General features: G+C 47.5%; 1 protein-coding gene across 3 annotated transcripts in view; it reads right to left on the reverse strand.

Moving 5' to 3' along the window:
- Positions 1-18051, reverse strand: part of LOC132387142 (epsin-1-like) — a 28405-nt gene extending 10354 nt beyond the window's left edge. Inside the window, exons 1-2 of one of the 3 annotated variants that reach the window (XM_059959494.1) lie at positions 17910-18031; positions 3319-3518 (exon numbers count right to left, since the gene is read on the reverse strand). The gene's annotated coding sequence lies outside the window, so the exon portion shown is untranslated. Of the gene's footprint in view, positions 1-3318; positions 3519-17909 lie in introns of all 3 variants that reach the window. The other 2 variants (XM_059959496.1, XM_059959495.1) reach the window with 2 other exon arrangements.
- Positions 18052-18462: the final 411 nt, after the last annotated feature.

The following is an 18462-nucleotide window of genomic DNA, read 5'->3' on the forward strand; positions in this document are numbered from 1 at the left end:
GGGAAGTTCCACGTTCACTAGCACAAGACACCACCAACTCGCCAGGGAACAGGCCAGAGTACAATATGCCGGCAAATCTATTCAACTATTTCCCTGTCAGTGCAGCACCAGGATTTTGCAAAACGGACCAACTCCACAGCCTCCCCCTACCTTTGTAACCCCTATAAAACATAGAAAACCTATAGCACAATAGAGGAACCTGTGGGGCAATTTTTTTTTCACCCAGAGAGTTGTTCACTTATGAAATGAACTGTCACAGGAGGCAGGTACACGGATTGGAAAGGTTTAGAGGGATCCAGGCTAAACTCGGTCAGTTGTCACTGGATTGGATGGGGACCTTGTTCAGCATGATTCTGATGGGCCGAAGGGCCTGTTTCTGAGCTGCAATGTCTATCTAGTCCTGCAGTAGGGAACAGGGTGGGGCTCTGCACAGAGTTGTAGTCAGTCAGCTCCCTCACAGACACAGCCCTCCCCACCATCGACAACTTCTTCAAGCAGCGATGCCTCCAGAAGGTGGGATCCATCATGAAGGACCCAGAGTCCCTTCGGCCCATCTAGTCCCTGTCCACCTTGTCCAGTTTGGTACATATCCGTCCCAAAGTTTCCATGTACCTGCCTCAACCACTTCCTCTGGCAGCTCATTCCATAGGTGAACAACCCTCAGGGTGAAAGAATTGCTCCTCGGGTTCCTATTACATCTCTCTCCCTACCTTAAACCTGTGTCTTCTGGGTCTTGATTCCTCAGCCTTGGGGAAAGACTGTCACATTCACCCTATCTCCCTCGTGGTTTTATAACCTCTGTGAGGTCACCCCTCAAGTCTCCTACACTCCAAGGAATAAAGTCCCAACCTACACAAAATGTCACCATAACTCAGTCCCTCGTAAATCTCCTCTGCACCTTCCCAGCTCAATGGCATCTTTCCTACAGCAGGGCGACCAGACTGAACACAATATAACGTCACAACTCCTGTACTCAGTGCCCCGACTGAAGAAGGCCAGAGTGACAAACGTCTTCTTCACTGCCCTGTCTACCTGTGACTCCACTTTCTGGAAAACATGTCTCTATACCTCTGGGTCGCTCTGTTCTACAGCACTCCCCAGGGTCCCCGTCTACCTGTGACTCCACTCTCTGGAAACCATGTCTCTATACCTCTGGGTCGCTCTGTTCTACAGCACTCCCCAGGGTCCCCGTCTACCTGTGACTCCACTTTCTGGAAACCATGTCTCTATACCTCTGGGTCGCTCTGTTCTACAGCACTCCCCAGGGTCCCTGTCTACCTGTGACTCCACTCTCTGGAAACCATGTCTCTATACCTCTGGGTCGCTCTGTTCTACAGCACTCCCCAGGGTCCCCGTCTACCTGTGACTCCACTTTCTGGAAACCATGTCTCTATACCTCTGGGTCGCTCTGCTCTACAGCACTCCACAGGGTCCCTGCTGTTCGTCCTGAGGACCCTCTGAGTGAAGTATTTTCCCCTCATGTTCCCCTTGAACTTTTCACCTTTCATCTTTAACCTATGACCTCTAGTTATGGTCCCACCCAACTCTTGTGGAAAAAGCCTGCTTGCATTTACCCTGTCTCTACCCCTCATAATTATTTATTCCTCTATCAAATCTACCCTTCTCCTACACTCCAGGGATTAAGGTCCTAGTCTATTCAATCAAACCATCCCCTCTGCAAATACAATCCTCCATAGAGAGAGAGTTGTATACCAAGGTCCAGGGAGTTCATATCATGGATGACATCACCTGGTCCTTTAATATCACTTTGCACAGCAGCACCTCCACTATCTGAGGCAAGCAAGGCTCCGTCTTAATGGAGCACCAATGAGAGCATCCTGACAATTTGCACCTCCATCTGGTATGGGAGCAATCGAGCTTGAGTGGAAGACACTTCAAATGATTGTGAGAACAGCTGAGAGGATCATCGGGGTCTCCCTTCCATCCATCTGGGACATTTATCAGGAGTGCTGTGTACACAGGGCCCTCAGTATCATTAAGGATCCCACCCATCCATCCATCATCCTTTTTTGACTTTCTACCATCAGGCGGGAGAGTCCATAGCATAAAAACGAGGTCAGAATGAGAAACAGTTTCTTCCCCCAAGTCTTGAGACTTCTGAACTTCCTGACGTATTGTGTTCGAAGTGCCACTAGTTAATCTGTTCCGTACCTTGCAATATTTAATATTAATGCACATTAGGGTATTATTTATATGTGATACATCTGTAGATTTTATCTTGCCTTCATAAGTCACCATGTGTTGTGTGCTTTACACCCTGGTTTGAAGAAATGTCTTGTTCCTCTATACATTAGAGAACATAGTTAAATAATAATGCACTTGATTTGACTTTTCTTATAACTCCAGAACCAGCAACATTCTTGTAAATTTTCTCTGTACTCGTTCAACCTTATTTACATCTTTCCTGTAGGTAGGTGACCCAAATGGCACACAATACTCCAAATGAGGCCTCACTCACTCCCCCTCCCCCAGCCTTATACAACGACAACATACAGTAACATCCCATCTCCTGTACTCAGTACTTTGATCTATGAAGGCCAAAGCTTTCTCTACAACCCTAGCAACCTGTGACGCCACTTTCAATGAATTATCGACCTGCATTCCCAGATCCCTTTGTTCTACCTCACTCCTCAGTGCCCGACCACTCACTGTGTAAGTCCTACCCTCACTGGTCCTACTGAAGTGCAAACCCTCACACTCGTCTGCACTGAATTCCATCTGCCAGTCTCCCAGCCGATCCAGATCCCTCTGCAAGCCATGACATCCTTCCTCACCCTCCACTACACCCACAATCTTGGTGTCATGCACAAATTTGCTGATCCATTGAACCACATTATCCCTATTGTTGATAGAGATGACAAACAACAACGGGCCCAGCACTGATCCCTGAGACGCATCGCTGGTCACTGGCCTCCAGTCAGCGGGCAACCCTCTCCTACCACTCTCTGGCTTCTCCCACAAAGCCAATTTCTAATCCAATACACTACCTCACCCGGAATGCCGAGAGACTGGACCGTCTTGACCAGCCTCCCATGCGGGACCTTGTCCAACACCTTACTGAAGTCCATGTAGGCGACATCCATGGACTTGCTGTCATCCACTTTCCTGGTAACTTTTTTGGAAAAAACTAAGATCCTTTATCACTCTGTGTCTAACCAAATACTTACAGATCTAGATTAGAATAACTTTCCCACAACTAATGTCAGTCTCACGCCCTATAATTTCCTGGTTTGGGTTTAGAGCCCTTCTTTAACAGTGGAATAACATTGTCTATCCTCCAGTCCTCTGGTACCTCACCTGTCGCTAAGGATGATTTAAATATCTCTGCTAGGGGTCTGGCAATTTCTGCACTTGCCTCCCACAGGGTTCAAGGGAACACACGATCAGGCCCTGGGGACTTTTGCCCCAGGACAGCAAAATCTCTTCCTCTGTAATCTGTATAGGGTCCATAAATTTGATGGCACTTTGTCTCACTTCATAGCATCTGTGTCCGTCTCCTGAGTAAACAGAGATGCAAAAAATTAATTTAATTTAATTTAAGCCTCTGTTGTGGCTCCACACATGGATCACCACTCTGATCTTCCACAGGACCAATTTTGCCCCTTTTGCTGTTAACTCATCTGTAGAATCCGTCAGGATATTCCTTCACCTTGTCTGCCTTCCTTTAGCCCTTATTTCTCTCTCTGCCATTTCTCATACTCCGTACGGACCTCATCTGTTCCCACCTGCTACGCACCAGTTTTCCCCTCACCTAACCAAGGCCTCAAAATCTGGTGAAAACTATGGTTCCCTACAATTGTTATTTTTACCTTTTATTCTGACAGGCACACACAAGCTTTATACTTTTTAAGGCCTCCCACCAACCAAGTACGTTTTTGCCATAGAATAGCCTGTCCCAATCCCACTGCCAGGTACCATCAAAACTGGCCTTTCTCCAATTTAGAATCTCAACCTGCGGACCAGAGCTATCTCTTTGCATATTTATTTGAAACTGATGGCATTGTGGTCACTGGATGCAAAGTGATCCCCTACACAAACTTCTGTCACCTGCTCTGCCTCATTCCCGAGTCACTGTTCCAGTATCACATGCTCTCTCGTTGGGACTTCTAAGTACTGATTAAGGAAACTTTCCTGAACACATTTGACAAACTCTATCCCATCTTGTCCTATTACAGTGCGGGATTCCCAGTCAATGTGTGGAAAGTTCAAATCACCTACTATAACAAGCTAATGTTTCTCGCAAAAGTCTCTGTTCCTCTAAATCCCTAGGACTGTTGTGTGGTCTGAAATATAGGCCTATTATCATGGTCATACCCTTATTTCTCAGTTCCACCCATAACACCTCACGAGACGATTTCTCCAGTTGGTCCCGACAGAGCACTACCGTGACATTTTCGCCGACTAGTAATGCTACTCCTCTAATCCCTCCCACTCTGTTGTGTCTAAAATAACGAAACCCTGGAACACTGAGCTGCCAGCCTTGCCCCTCCTGCAACCAAGTCTCACTAATGGCTACACCGTCATAACTCCAGGTGTTGGTCCATACCCTGAGCTCACCAGCCTTTCTGCGTTGAAATACAGGCAGTTCAGGACACGAGTTGCACCATCTCATCCTTTTCATTCCTGACTTTGTCTGAGATCTTATCCTCATCTGTCTCCACAACATCCCCAATAACAGTTCTAGCACTCTAGTTACATCACCCTGCAACTCTATTTTAAACCCCCAGGTAGTCCTGACAAAGAGTCTCGGCCCAAAACATCGACAGCGCTTCTCCCTATAGATGCTGCCTGGTCTGCTCTGGCCTGCGGCGTTCCACCAGCATTTTGTGTCTGTTGCTTGAATTTCCAGCATCTGCAGATTACCTCGTGTTTGCCTTAAACCTCCACTGTGCAGCATTAACAAACTTTCTTGTTAGGATATTAGTCCCCTCCAGTTCAGGTGCATGTCCTCCTTCCCTGGAACAGAATTCAATGAACCAAAAATCTTACGCACTCCCGCCAACACCAACTGTATAATCTTCCAAGTTCTGGGTTCACTAGCATATGGTATGGGTATCAGTCCTGAGATCACAACCCGTGCCTTTAGCTTAGCACCCAACTCCCTATGCAGAACTTTGTCCTTGTATTCTGCACCCTTCCCAGCTCAATGGCAGGGTGACAAGAACTGAACGCAATACTCCAAGTGCGGTCTCACCAACATCTTGTACAACGGCAACGTAACATCCCAACTCCTGTACTCAGTGCCCTGACTAATGAAGGGCAGTGTGACAAACAGCTTCTTCCTCATCCGGGTCTACTTGAAACTCCACTTTCTGGAAGCCATGTCCCTGGGTCCCTCTGTCCTACAACACTCCCCAAAGTCCCTGTCGACCTGTGACTCCACTTTCAAGGAAACATGTGCCTGGACTCACTTTGGAGCATCCGAGATGCTGAGAATGTTGCGGATAACAGATTCATTGAGTTGGTCACACCGCAGTTTAAGGATCTAAGGAAAGATGGGGAAAGGGTGACCAACAGGAAGAGTAGTAGCAAGAGGTAGTCCAGGAGTCTCCTGCGGTCATCTCCCTCCAAAACAGATGTACCGCTTTGGAGTCTGTTGGGGGAGATGGCTCATCAGGTGAAGGCAACAGCTGCCAGGATCATGGCACCGTGGGTGGCTCTGCTGCGCAAGAAGGCAAGCAAAAGAGTGGCAGAGCTGTTGTGGTAGGGGATTCCACGGTAAGGGGAATAGAGAGGAACTTCTGTAGCTGCAAACAGGACTCCCGTATGGTGTGTTGCCTCCCAGGTGTCTCGGAGAGGCTGCAGGGCATTCTGAAAGGGGAGGGTGAGCAGCCAGCTGTCGTGGTGCATGCAGGTACTAATAGAAACATAGACAACCTACAGCATGATATAAGCCCTCCGGCCTACAAAGTTGTGCCGAACACGACCCTGCCTTAGAAATTATAAGGCTTACCTATAACCCTCTATTTTACTAAGCATCATGTACCTATCTTAAAAGCCTCTTAAAAGACCCTATCTTATCCGCCTCCAGCACCGTTGCTGACAGCCCATTCCACACACTCACCACTCTCTGAGTAAAAAACTTCTTACCCGACATCTCCTCTGTACCTACTCCCCAGCACCTTAAACTTGTGTCCTCTTGTGGCAACCATTTCAGCCCTGGGAAAAAGCCTCTCATCATCTTATACATCTTTCTCAGGTCACCTCTCATCCTCCTTCGCTCCAAGGAGAAAAGGCTGAGTTCATTCACCCTATTCTCATAAGCCATGCTCCCCAATCCAGGCAACATCCTTGTAAATCTCCTCTGCACCCTTTCTATGGTTTCCACATCCTTCCTGTAGTGAGGCGACCAGAACTGAGCACAGTACTCCAAGTGGGGTCTGACCAGGGTCCTATATAGCTGCAACATTACCTCTTGGCTCCTAAATTCAATTCCACGATTGATGAAGGCCAATACACCATACGCCTTTTCAACCACAGAGTCAACCTGCGCAGCTGCTTTGAGCGTCCTATGGACTCGGACCCCAAGATCCTTCTGATTCTCCACACTGCCAAGAATCTTACCATTAATACTGTATTCTGCCATCATGTTTGACCTACCAAAGTGAACCACATCACACTTATCTGGGTTGAACTCCATCTGCCACTTCTCAGCCCAGTTTTGCATCCTATCAATGTCCCACTGTAACCTCTGACAGCCCTCCACACTATCCACAACACCTCCAACCTTGGTGTCATCAGCAAACTTACTAACCCAACCCTCCACTTCCTCATCCAGGTTATTTATAGAAATCACAAAGAGTAAGGGTCCCAGAACAGATCCCTGAGGCCGACCACTGGTCACTGACCTCCATGCAGAATATGACCCGTCTACAACCACTCTTTGCTTTCTGTGGGCAAGCCAGTTCTGGATCCACAAAGCAATGTCCTCTTGAATCCCATGTCTCCCTACTTTCTCAATGAGCCTCCCATGGGGTACCTTATTAAATGCCTTGCTGAAATCCATATACACTACATCTTCATCAATGTGTTTTGTTACTTTCTCTAAGAATTCAATCAGGCTTGTAAGGCACAACCTGTCCTTTACAAAGCCATTCTGACTACTCCAAATCATTTTATGCCTCTCCAAATGTTCATAAATCCTGCCTCTCAGGATCTTCTCCATCAACTTACCAACCACTGAGGTGAGACTCACTGGCCTATAATTTCCTGGGCTATCTCTACTCCCTTTCTTGAACAATGGAATAACATCCGCAACCCTCCAATCCTCCGGAACCTCTCCCGTCTCCATTGATGATACAAATATCATCGCCAGAGGCTCAACAATCTCCTCCCTCACCTCCCACAGTAGCCTGGGGTACATTTTGTCTGGTCCTGGAGACTTACCCAACTTGATGTTTTCCAAAAACTCCAGCACATCCTCTTTAATATCTACATGCTCAAGCTTTTCAGTCTGCTGCAAGTCAGCACTACAATCACCAAGATCCTTTTCCATAGTGAATACTGAAGTAAAGTATTCATTAAGTACCTCTGCTATTTCCTCTGGTTCCATACACACTGTTACACTTTATAGGTCCTATTCTTTCATGTCCTCATTTATCCTCTTGTAGAATGCCTTAGGGTTTTCCTTAATCCTGCCTGTCAAGGCCCTCTCATGGCCCCTTCTGTCTTTCCTAATTTCCTTCTTAAGCTCCCTCCTATTAGCCTTATAATCTTCTAGATCTCTAACATTACCTAGCTCTCTCAACCTTTTGTAAGCTTTTCTTTTCTTCTTGACTAGATTAATTACAGCCTTTGTACACCACTGTTCCTGTACCCTACCACAGCTACCCTGTCTCATTGGAACGTACCTATACAGAACTCCACACAAATATCTCCAGAACATTTGCCACATTTCTTCCATACTTTTCCCTGAGAACATCTATTTCCAATTTAAGCCTCCAATTTCCTGCCTGATAAGACTCATAATTCCCCTTACTCCAATTAAACACTTTTCTAACTTGTCTGTTCCTATCTCTCTCCAATGTTATGGTAAAGGAGATAGAATTATGATCACTATCTCCAAAATGCTCTCCCACTGAGAGATCTGACTCCTGACCAGGTTCATTTCCCAATACCAAATCAAGTATAGCCTCTCCTTTTGTAGGCTTATCTACATACTGTGTCAAGAAACCTTCCTGAACACACCTACCAAACTCCACCCCATCCTAAACCCCTTGCTCTAGGGAGATGCCAATCGATATTTGGGAAATTAAAATCTCCCATCATGACAAATCTGTTATTATTACACCTTTCCAGGATCCGTTTCCCTATCTGCTCCTCGTTATCCCTGTTACTATTGGCCAGCCCATAAAAAACACCCAGTAGAGTTACTGACCCCTTCCTGTTCCTAATCTCCACCCACAGAGACTCTGTAGACAATCCCTCCATTGTGTCCACCTTTCCTGCAGCCGTGACACTATATCTGATCAACGGTGCCATGCCCCACCTCTTTTGATATAGGGAGAAAGCAGGATGAGGTCCTACAAGCTGAATTTAGGGAGCTAGGAGATAAATTAAAGAGTAGGTAATCTCAGGATTATTACTGGTGCCATGTGCCAGCGAGAGTTGGAATAGCAAGATAGCTATGTGGCTTGAGTAGTGGTGCAGGAGGGAGGGTTTCAGATTCTTGGGGCATTGGAACTGCTTCTGGGGGAGGAGGGACCAGTACCATCCGGACAGTCTACATCTGGGCAGGGCCGGAATCAATGTCCTAGGGAGATTGTTTGCTAGTGCTGTTGGGGAGGTTTTAAACTAATATGGCAGGGGGATGGGAACCCACACAGAAAAGAAGAGGGAGGCGATGCAGAGACCAAAGCTAGAGTTAGTGAAGGAAAATGTAAGAGTTTATAAAAGTAAAAAGCAAAAATCGCATAGGTCACTAGATTCTAAAAGGACAATGAGTATAAGGGCACTTTATCTAAATGCCCGTAGTATTAGAAACGAGGTTAGTGAACTTGTGGCACAGATCAATACCAAGGCTTATGATTCAGTGGCCATTACAGAAATCTGGTTGCAAGGTGGAGATGATGTGGAATTAAATATCCAAGGGGATCAGGTAATACGGAAAGGTAGGCAGGAAGGCAAAGGCACTCTTGATTAAGGATGAGATCAGGGCAATTGTGAGAGATGATATAAGATCTATGGAGCAGAATGTTGAGTGCATCTGGGTAGAGATTAAGAATACTGCAGTGATGGGGAAAAAAAAATCACTGGTGGGAGTTGTCTATGGGCCACCTAATAAAAATACTGCAGTGGCAGAGGCGATAAACCAAGAAATAATTGAGGCTTGTAAGAACAGAACAGCAGTTGTCATGGATTGGGTGAATCGGGTTGGTCAAGGAAGTCTTGAGGAGGGCTTCATAGAATGTATCCGTGATGGCTTTCTTGAGGTGAACCTACAAGGGAAAATGATATCTTGGATCTAGTCCTACAGATAAATGATACAGATAAAATTAACAATCTCATAGTCAGGGATCCTCTTAGAAAGAGTGATCATAGTATGATTGAATTTTGCATTCAGATGGAGGATGAAATAGTTAGATCTAAAACTAGTGTATTATGCTTGAACAAGGGAGACTACAATGGGATGAGGGAGGATTGGGAGCACAGGCTACTTGGCAGGACAGTTGAGGAACAGTGGAATACTTTCAGAGATTTTTCACAGTGCTCAACAAAAGTATATTCCAGTCAAAAGTAAGGTCAGGAAGTGCGGGGAGATCCAGCCTTGGATAACTAAGGAAATAAAAGACAGTGTCAAATGAAAAGCTCATGTGTACAAAGTCGCAAAGAGTAGTGGGAGACTAGAGGTTTGGGAAAACTTTAAAAAGCAACAGAGAACAACAAGAAATAAGGAAAGGTAAGATAGAGTATGAAAGTAAATTACCACAATACAAAAACAGATAGCAAAAGTTTTTATGAATACTGTATATAAAGCAGAAGAGGGTGGCTAAAGTCAACGTAGGTCCCTTGGAAGACGAGAAGGGGAAATTAATATTGGGTGATATGGAAATGGCTGAGGCATTGAACGGCTATTTTGTGTCAGTCTTCACGGTATTATGGACGAAATGGGAGGTGAGGACATCGATAAAATCACTGTCACTAAAGAGATAGTGACGAGCAAACTAGAGGGCCTGAAGGTAGAGAAGTCCCCTGGTCCTGATGGGATGCATCCCAGGGTGCTGAGGGAATTGGCGGAGGTTATAGTAGATGCGTTGGTAATCATTTACCAAAATTCTCTACACTCTGGGCAGGTCCTGGCGGATTACAGGACAGCAAATGTCACGCCACTTTTTAAAAAAGGATGTAGGCAACAGACGGGCAACTATAAGCCAGTTAGCTTAACATCTGTAGTCGGGAAAATGCTTGAAGCTGTCATTAAGGAAGAAATAGCAAAACATTTAGAAACTAGTGGTTCCATTAGACAGACACAGCATAGATTTTGAAAAGGGCAGGTCCTGTTTGACAAACTTACTGGAGTTCTTTGAGGACATAATGAGTGCAGTGGATAGAGGGAACAGGTGGATGTTGTATACTTGAATTTCCAGAAGGCATTTGATAAGGTGCCGCACAAGAGACTTATTTGCATGGAGTTGGAAGAAGTGTATTGACGTGGATAGTGGATTGGTTAACCAATAGAAGGCAGAGAGTTGGTATAAGTGGGTGTTTCTCCAGTTGGCAGTCTGTGGTGAGTGGGGTGCCGCAGGGGTCAGTGCTGGGCTCGCAGATGTTTACCATTTACATTGATGATTTGGAAGAGAGTCTGAGTGTAGCATAGCAAAATTTAGTGCTGATGACACTAAACTGAGTGGAAAAGCAAATTGTACAGAGGATGTGGAGAGTCTGCAGAGGGATATAGATAGGATAAGTGAGTGGGCCAAGGTCTGGCAGATGGAAAACAACACTGGTAAATGCGAGATCATCCACTTTGGAAGGAATAACAGAAGAGCAGATTATTATTTAAACGGTGAAAGATTGCAGCATGCTGTTGTGCAGAGGGACTTGGGACTTGTGCATGAATCACAAAAAGATGGCTTGCAGGTGCAACAGGTTATTAAGAAGGCAAATGGAACGTGCTAGAGGGATTGAACTGAAGAGCAGGGAGGTTGTGTTGCAACTATACAGGGTACTGGTGAGGCCGCACCTGGAGTACTGTGTGCAGTTCCGGTCTCCATACTTGAGGAAGGATATACTGGCTTTGGAGGTGGTGCAGAGGAGGCTCACCGGGTTGATTCCAGGGATGAGGGGGTTAACTTACGAGGAGAGATTGAGTCACCTGGGACTGTACTCTCTGGAATTCAGAAGAATGAGAGCGGATCTTATAGAAACATACAAAATTTTGAAAGGGATAGATAAAATAGAAGTAGGAAAGTTGTTTCCATTGGTAGGTGAGACATTGCCTCAAGATTCAGGGGAGAAGATTTAGGACGGAGATGAGGAGAAACTGTTTTTCCCAGAGAGTGGTGAATCTGTGGAATTCTCTGCCCAGGGAAGCAGTTAATACTTTCACTAAATATATTTAAGATACAGTTAGATAGATTTTTACATAGTAAGGGTTATGGGGAAAAGGCAGGTAGATGGAGCTGAGTTTACAGACAGATCTTATTGAATGGCGGGGCAGGCTCGATGAGCCGGATGACCAACTCCTGCTCCTATTTCTATGTTCTTTTGGACCACTGGATCCTTCTGTTCTCCAAAGTCCTTGTCTATTTTAGACTCTACTGTCATGGAACCATGTGCCTGGACCCCGTACTGCTGTTCTACAACACTCCCCAGGGGGAGCTCACTGTGCAAGTCCATAACCCACTAGAGAATTTGAAAAAATACCATGTTTATTAAATAGCAAATGTAAAAAATTTCTACCTTGTGATCTAGATAATGTGGTCTGCTCGTGATAAGACTTAGGGAGCAGAATAGGTCATTCAGCACTTTGAGTCTGCTCTGCCATTCCATCATGGTCGATGCATTATGCCTCTCACCCCAGCCCCCTCCTTTCTCCCTGTAACCTTTGATGCCCTGACTACTCAAGAACTTTGGCTTTAAATATACCCAATGCACTGGCCTCCACAGCCACCTGTGGCAAGAATTAGGCAGATTCAGCACCCGCTGACCACACACCGATCTCAATTAAACTGTATTTGCTGTTCCTCTGCCACTTCCCCATGTGATCAAGATCCCTCTGTAAATTTTGATAAAGATCTTCACTGTCAACAGTACTGCATTTGAGTGTTGTCCGTGAACCAGGTCACTGGCCAGGATCAGTATGTGAGCCATTTCCTCCCTGGGAAACGGACCTGTCAGGAATACAATATAACCATGAAATCACTGCTGGGGTCAGAGGGGCTTGTGGTTTAACTTGCAGGTTGAGTCTGTGGTGGGGAAGGCAAATGTGATGTAAGCATTCCACTCAAGAGGACTAGAATACAAAAGCATGGACTTTGTAAAGTCAGACCACACTTGGGAGTATTGTGGACAGTTTTGGGCCCCTTATTGAAGAAAGGATGTGCTTGGAAAGGGCTCAGAGAAGGCTCACGAGAATAATCTGGGAATGAAAGGCTTGTCGTATAAGCAGCGACTGATGGCTCCGGACCAGCACTCACTGGAATTTAGAAGAGTGGGGGGGGGGTCCTCATTAAAACTAACAAATTTTGAAAGACCTGGATAGAGTGGATGTGGAGAGGATGTTTCCTGTAGTGGGGGAGTCTAGGACCAGAGGACGCAGATAGAGTGGGTGTGGAGAGGATGTTTCCTATAGTGGGGGAGTCTAGGACCAGAGGACGCAGATAGAGTGGGTGTGGGGAGGATGTTTCCTGTAGTGGGGGTGTCTAGGACCAGAGGACGCAGATAGAGTGGGTGTGGAGAGGATGTTTCCTATCGTGGGGGAGTCTAGGACCAGAGGACACAGATAGAGTGGATGTGGAGAGGATGTTTCTTATAGTGGGAGAGTCTAGGACCAGAGGTCACAGATAGAGTGGATGTGGAGAGGATGTTTCCTGTGGTGGGGGAGTCTAGGACCAGAGGACACAGATAGAGTGGATGTGGAGAGGATGTTTCCTATAGTGGGGGAGTCTAGGACCAGAGGTCACTGATAGAGTGGATGTGGAGAGGATGATTCCTATAGTGGGGGAGTCTAGGACCAGAGGTCACTGATAGAGTGGATGTGGAGAGGATGTTTCCTGTAGTGGGGGAGTCTAGGACCGGAGGACACAGATAGAGTGGATGTGGAGAGGATGTTTTCTGTAGTGGGGGAGTCTAGGACCAGAGGTCACAGATAGAGTGGATGTGGAGAGGATGTTTCCTATAGTGGGGGAGTCTAGGACCACAGATAGAGTGGATGTGGAGAGGATGTTTCCTATAGTGGGGGAGTCTAGGACCAGAGGACACAGATAGAGTGGATGTGGAGAGGATGTTTCCTATAGTGAGGGAGTCTAGGACCAGAGGACACAGATAGAGTGGATGTGGAGAGGATGTTTCCTATAGTGGGGGAGTCTAGGACCAGAGGACACAGATAGAGTGGATGTGGAGAGGATGTTTCCTGTAGTGGGGGAGTCTAGGACCAGAGGACACAGACAGAATGGATGTGGAGAGGATGTTTCCTGTAGTGGGGGAGTCTAGGTCCAGAGGACACAGACAGAGTGGATGTGGAGAGGATGTTTCCCATAGTGGGGGAGTCTAGGACCAGAGGACACAGCCTCAGATGAACATTCGTTTAGAACAGAGATGAGTAGGAATTTCTTTAGCCAGAAGGTGGCAAATCTGTGGAATTAATTGCCACTAATGGCTGTGGGAGGCAAAGTATTTGGGTATATTTCACGTGGAGGTTGATTTATCAGGGCGTTGGAGGTTATGGAGAGAAGGCAGGAGAATGGAGTTGAGAGGGATAATAAATCAGCCATGGAGAGGAGTCAATGGATGGGCCGAAGGGAGTAATTCTGTTCCTATGTACTCTGGTCTAATGACTGTCACATGCAGAGAGAGGAAGTGAAACACTCTTGCTTGCCATCCACACAAACCCTTCAGCAGAACATTGAGGGTCGACACACAGAACAGAATGCAAAATATACCGCTGGGGTTACAGAGAAACTGGAGTGCAGGTGAACAAAGTGCAAAAACCATGAGATAGATCATGAACACGAGGAAATCTGCAGACGCTGGAAATTCAGGCAACACACACAAAATGCTGGTGGAACGCAGCAGGCCAGGCAGCATCAATAGGGAGAAGCACTGTCGACGTTTCGGGCCGAGACCCTTTGTCAGGTTTATTTTTTAGTGTATGTCAGGTTCATTCATGGCAACAGTGGGGTAGAAGCTGTCTTATCGTACTGGGGGACCGTTCAATAGTCTGATAACAGCGGGGTAGAAGCTGTCTTATCGTACTGGGGGACCATTCAATAGTCTGATAACAGCGGGGTAGAAGCTGTCTTATCGTACTGGGGGACCATTCAATAGTCCGATAACAGCGGGGTAGAAGCTGTCTTATCGTACTGGGGGACCGTTCAATAGTCTGATAACAGCGGGCTAGAAGCTGTCTTATCGTACTGGGGGACCGTTCAATAGTCTGATAACAGCGGGGTAGAAGCTTTATTATCGTACTGGGGGACCGTTCAATAGTCTGATAACAGCGGGGTAGAAGCTGTCTTATCGTACTGGGGGACCATTCAATAGTCTGATAACAGCGGGGTAGAAGCTGTCTTATCGTACTGGGGGACCGTTCAATAGTCTCATAACAGCGGGGTAGAAGCTGTCTTATCGTATTGGGGGACCGTTCAATAGTCTGATAACAGCGGGGTAGAAGCTGTCTTATCGTACTGGGGAACCGTTCAATAGTCTGATAACACCGGGGTAGAAGCTGTCTTATCGTACTGTGGGACCGTTCAATAGTCTGATAACAGCGGGGTAGAAGCTGTCTTATCGTACTGCGGGACCGTTTAATAGTCTGATAACAGCGGGGTAGAAGCTGTCTTATCGTATTGGGGGACCGTTCAATAGTCTGATAACAGCGGGGTAGAAGCTGTCTTATCGTACTGGGGGGCCGTTCAATAGTCTGATAACAGCGGGGTAGAAGCTGTCTTATCGTATTGGGGGACCATTCAATAGTCTGATAACAGCGGGGTAGAAGCTGTCTTATCGTACTGGGGGGCCGTTCAATAGTCTGATAACAGCGGGGTAGAAGCTGTCTTATCGTACTGGGGGGCCGTTCAATAGTCTGATAACAGCGGGGTAGAAGCTGTCTTATCATATTGGGGGACCATTCAATAGTCTGATAACAGCGGGGTAGAAGCTGTCTTATCGTACTGGGGGGCCGTTCAATAGTCTGATAACAGCGGTGTAGAAGCTGTCTTATCGTACTGGGGGACCGTTCAATAGTCTGATAACAGCGGGGTAGAAGCTGTCCTCGAGCCTGGTGGGACCGTTCAATAGTCTGATAACAGCGGGGTAGAAGCTGTCTTATCGTACTGGGGGACCGTTCAATAGTCTGATAACAGCGGTGTAGAAGCTGTCTTATCGTACTGGGGGACCGTTCAATAGTCTGATAACAGCGGGGTAGAAGCTGTCCTCGAGCCTGGTGGGACGTGCTTTCAGGCTTTTGTATCTTCTGCCCGGGGGGGGGGGGGGGGGAGGTTAGAGAGAATGTCCGGTGTGGGTGAGGTATTTGATCACGCTGGCTGTTTTACTGAGACAGTGGGAAGTGTGGACAGAGTCCATGGAGGGGAGACTGGTTTCCGTGCTGTGCTGAGCTGTGTGTCCACAACTCTCTGCGGTTTCCTGCGGTCCCGGGCGGAGCAGTTGCCGTTCCGAGCTGTGATGATCCGGATCAGATGCTTTCTGTGGGGCATCTGTGAAAGTCGATGGGGACGTGCTGAATTTGTTTCGCCTCCTGAGGAAGTGGGGAGTGCTCCCTCTTTTGTGAGATTCTCAAAATTGTGGGGGGGGGGGAAGAGAGGAGAGAACAGCTTCTTTCCCTCTATCATCACATTTCTGAATGGATAATGAACCACCTCAGTATAGTTTATTATGTAATGAACTGTACTGTTATCACAAAACAACCCATTGCATGACATATGCTAGTGATATCAAACCAGATACTGATTATTTAACAAGAGAATGCTGGTGCATACTCTCTCTCTCTTTCTGTGGGAGGAGATTCAATCCTTAGTGCAAATTTCCCTGATCAGCCCCTTCCTTCCAGTTTCAGCTTCTCCAACTCTATGGCCTCCCCCCACCTTCCATCAGTGTCTCCCATCCCTACCCTGTCCACTTCTCATCCTGTCGTTCCCACCACCTCCCAACTTCCCTTCACACTCACTCTCTATCCCTCACTCTCATCTTCTCTCCCTCCCCTCCTTGATCTCACCTCACTATCACCACCCTGTCTGAGAAAGCACAGCCTCCACTTCCTGAGGAGATTGGGGCACCACAGGAGCACAAGCGGCTGCATCTCCATCTGCTCTGGGAGCAGCCGAGCATCGGACCGGAAGCACCTACAAAGGACCGTGAGAATGGTGAGAGGATCACAGAGATCTCCCTACCATCCATCAGGGACATTTATCAGCAGCGCTGTGTATACACGGCCCTCAGTGTCATTAAGGATCCCACCCATCCATCCAGCATACTCTTTGACTTTCTACCATCAGGCAGGAGACTCTGAGGCATAAAGACAACAATGGACAGGTTCTTCCCTCAGGCCACCAAACTACTGAACTCCCTGCGGCACTGCATTCAAAGTGACACTAGATGATTTATCCTGCACCCTACAATATTTCATTTATACACTTACTTTGATTATCTATGAGTAATTCATTTGTAGAATTAATTACTTTCCTCAGTTCGTGCGTTATGTGCAACGCTGTGCTTCCCTCTCTACCGCTTTCTCACTCAAATCCACGCACGCGTCATCCATCTCTCCCGCCCACACTCCCCTCTCGTCCTCACCTCCAATGCAGTTTACTTGAGCTGTGTTCCTGTGTGCTTGAATGCTAATCAATCCTGAACGTAACACCTTCTCACACCCTCACCCAGCTCCCCTCCGGCCCCTCACCACACTCCCCTCTCGTCCTCACCTCCAATGCAGTTTACTTGAGCTGTGTTCCTGTGTGCTTGAATGCTAATCAATCCTGAACGTAACACCTTCTCACACCCTCACCCAGCTCCCCTCCGGCCCCTCACCACACTCCCCTCTCGTCCTCACCTCCAATGCAGTTTACTTGAGCTGTGTTCCTGTGTGCTTGAATGCTAATCAATCCTGAACCTAACACCTTCTCACACCCTCACCCAGCTCCCCTCCGGCCCCTCACCTCACTCCCCTCTCGTCCTCACCTCCAATGCAGTTTACTTGAGCTGTGTTCCTGTGTGCTTGAATGCTAATCAATCCTGAACCTAACACCTTCTCACACCCTCACCCAGCTCCCCTCCGGCCCCTCACCTCACTCCCCTCTCGTCCTCACCTCCAATGCAGTTTACTTGAGCTGTGTTCCTGTGTGCTTGAATGCTAATCAATCCTGAACCTAACACCTTCTCACACCCTCACCCAGCTCCCCTCCGGCCCCTCACCTCACTCATCCTCGGCACTGTAACACACAAACACTACATCTCCCCCTCATCACCTCCGGCAACCGAACTCAACCCTCCTTCCCCCACCCCTCTGGCACCTTCACCCTCACTCCCACACACGTCACCTCTGACATCCTCCATTACCCTCCTACATACCCTCCCTATGAGATCTTCACACGAAACTCCCTCCTCCCTCATTACCACACCCTACACCACCCTCATTCAGTGTCCTCCTCTCCTAACCTCCCCTCCTCACTCACTCCACTACCCCGCTCACCACCTCCAGTAACTTCACTCACCCAATCCCTCCGGTCCCTCCGCCGATTTTCTCCCTCCGCCGCGATAAAATGGCGACGCTTCCGCTTCCGCTTATTAATATTCGTTCCCGGAGCAGCGGGGAGGGGCTTCTTTGAGGTCAGCGTGAACCGGGGCGGCGGCGACGGAGCCGATCGGTGACGTAAGGGAGAGGCGGAGCCGCGACTTTGATTGACAAACTGCAGGGATGGGGAGGGGAATGATTGACAGCTGGCTGGGTGGAGCTTAATTAACAGCTGGGGAGGAGTTTTATTGACAGCTGGGGTGGGGAATGATTGACAGCTGGGGTGGGGAATGATTGACAGCTGGGTGAGGGGAATGATTGACAGCTGGGGTGGGGAATGATTGACAACTGGGGTGGGGAATGATTGACAGCTGGGGAGGGGAATGATTGACAGCTGGCTGGGTGGAGTTTAATTAACAGTTGGGGAGGAGTTTTATTGACAGCTGGGGTGGGGAATGATTGACAGCTGGCTGGGTGGAGTTTAATTAACAGTTGGGGAGGAGTTTTATTGACAGCTGGGGTGGGGAATGATT

The sequence above is a fragment of the Hypanus sabinus genome, unplaced genomic scaffold, assembly GCF_030144855.1.
Source record: "Hypanus sabinus isolate sHypSab1 unplaced genomic scaffold, sHypSab1.hap1 scaffold_1561, whole genome shotgun sequence".
In the NCBI taxonomy this organism is placed as follows: Eukaryota; Metazoa; Chordata; class Chondrichthyes; order Myliobatiformes; family Dasyatidae; genus Hypanus; species Hypanus sabinus.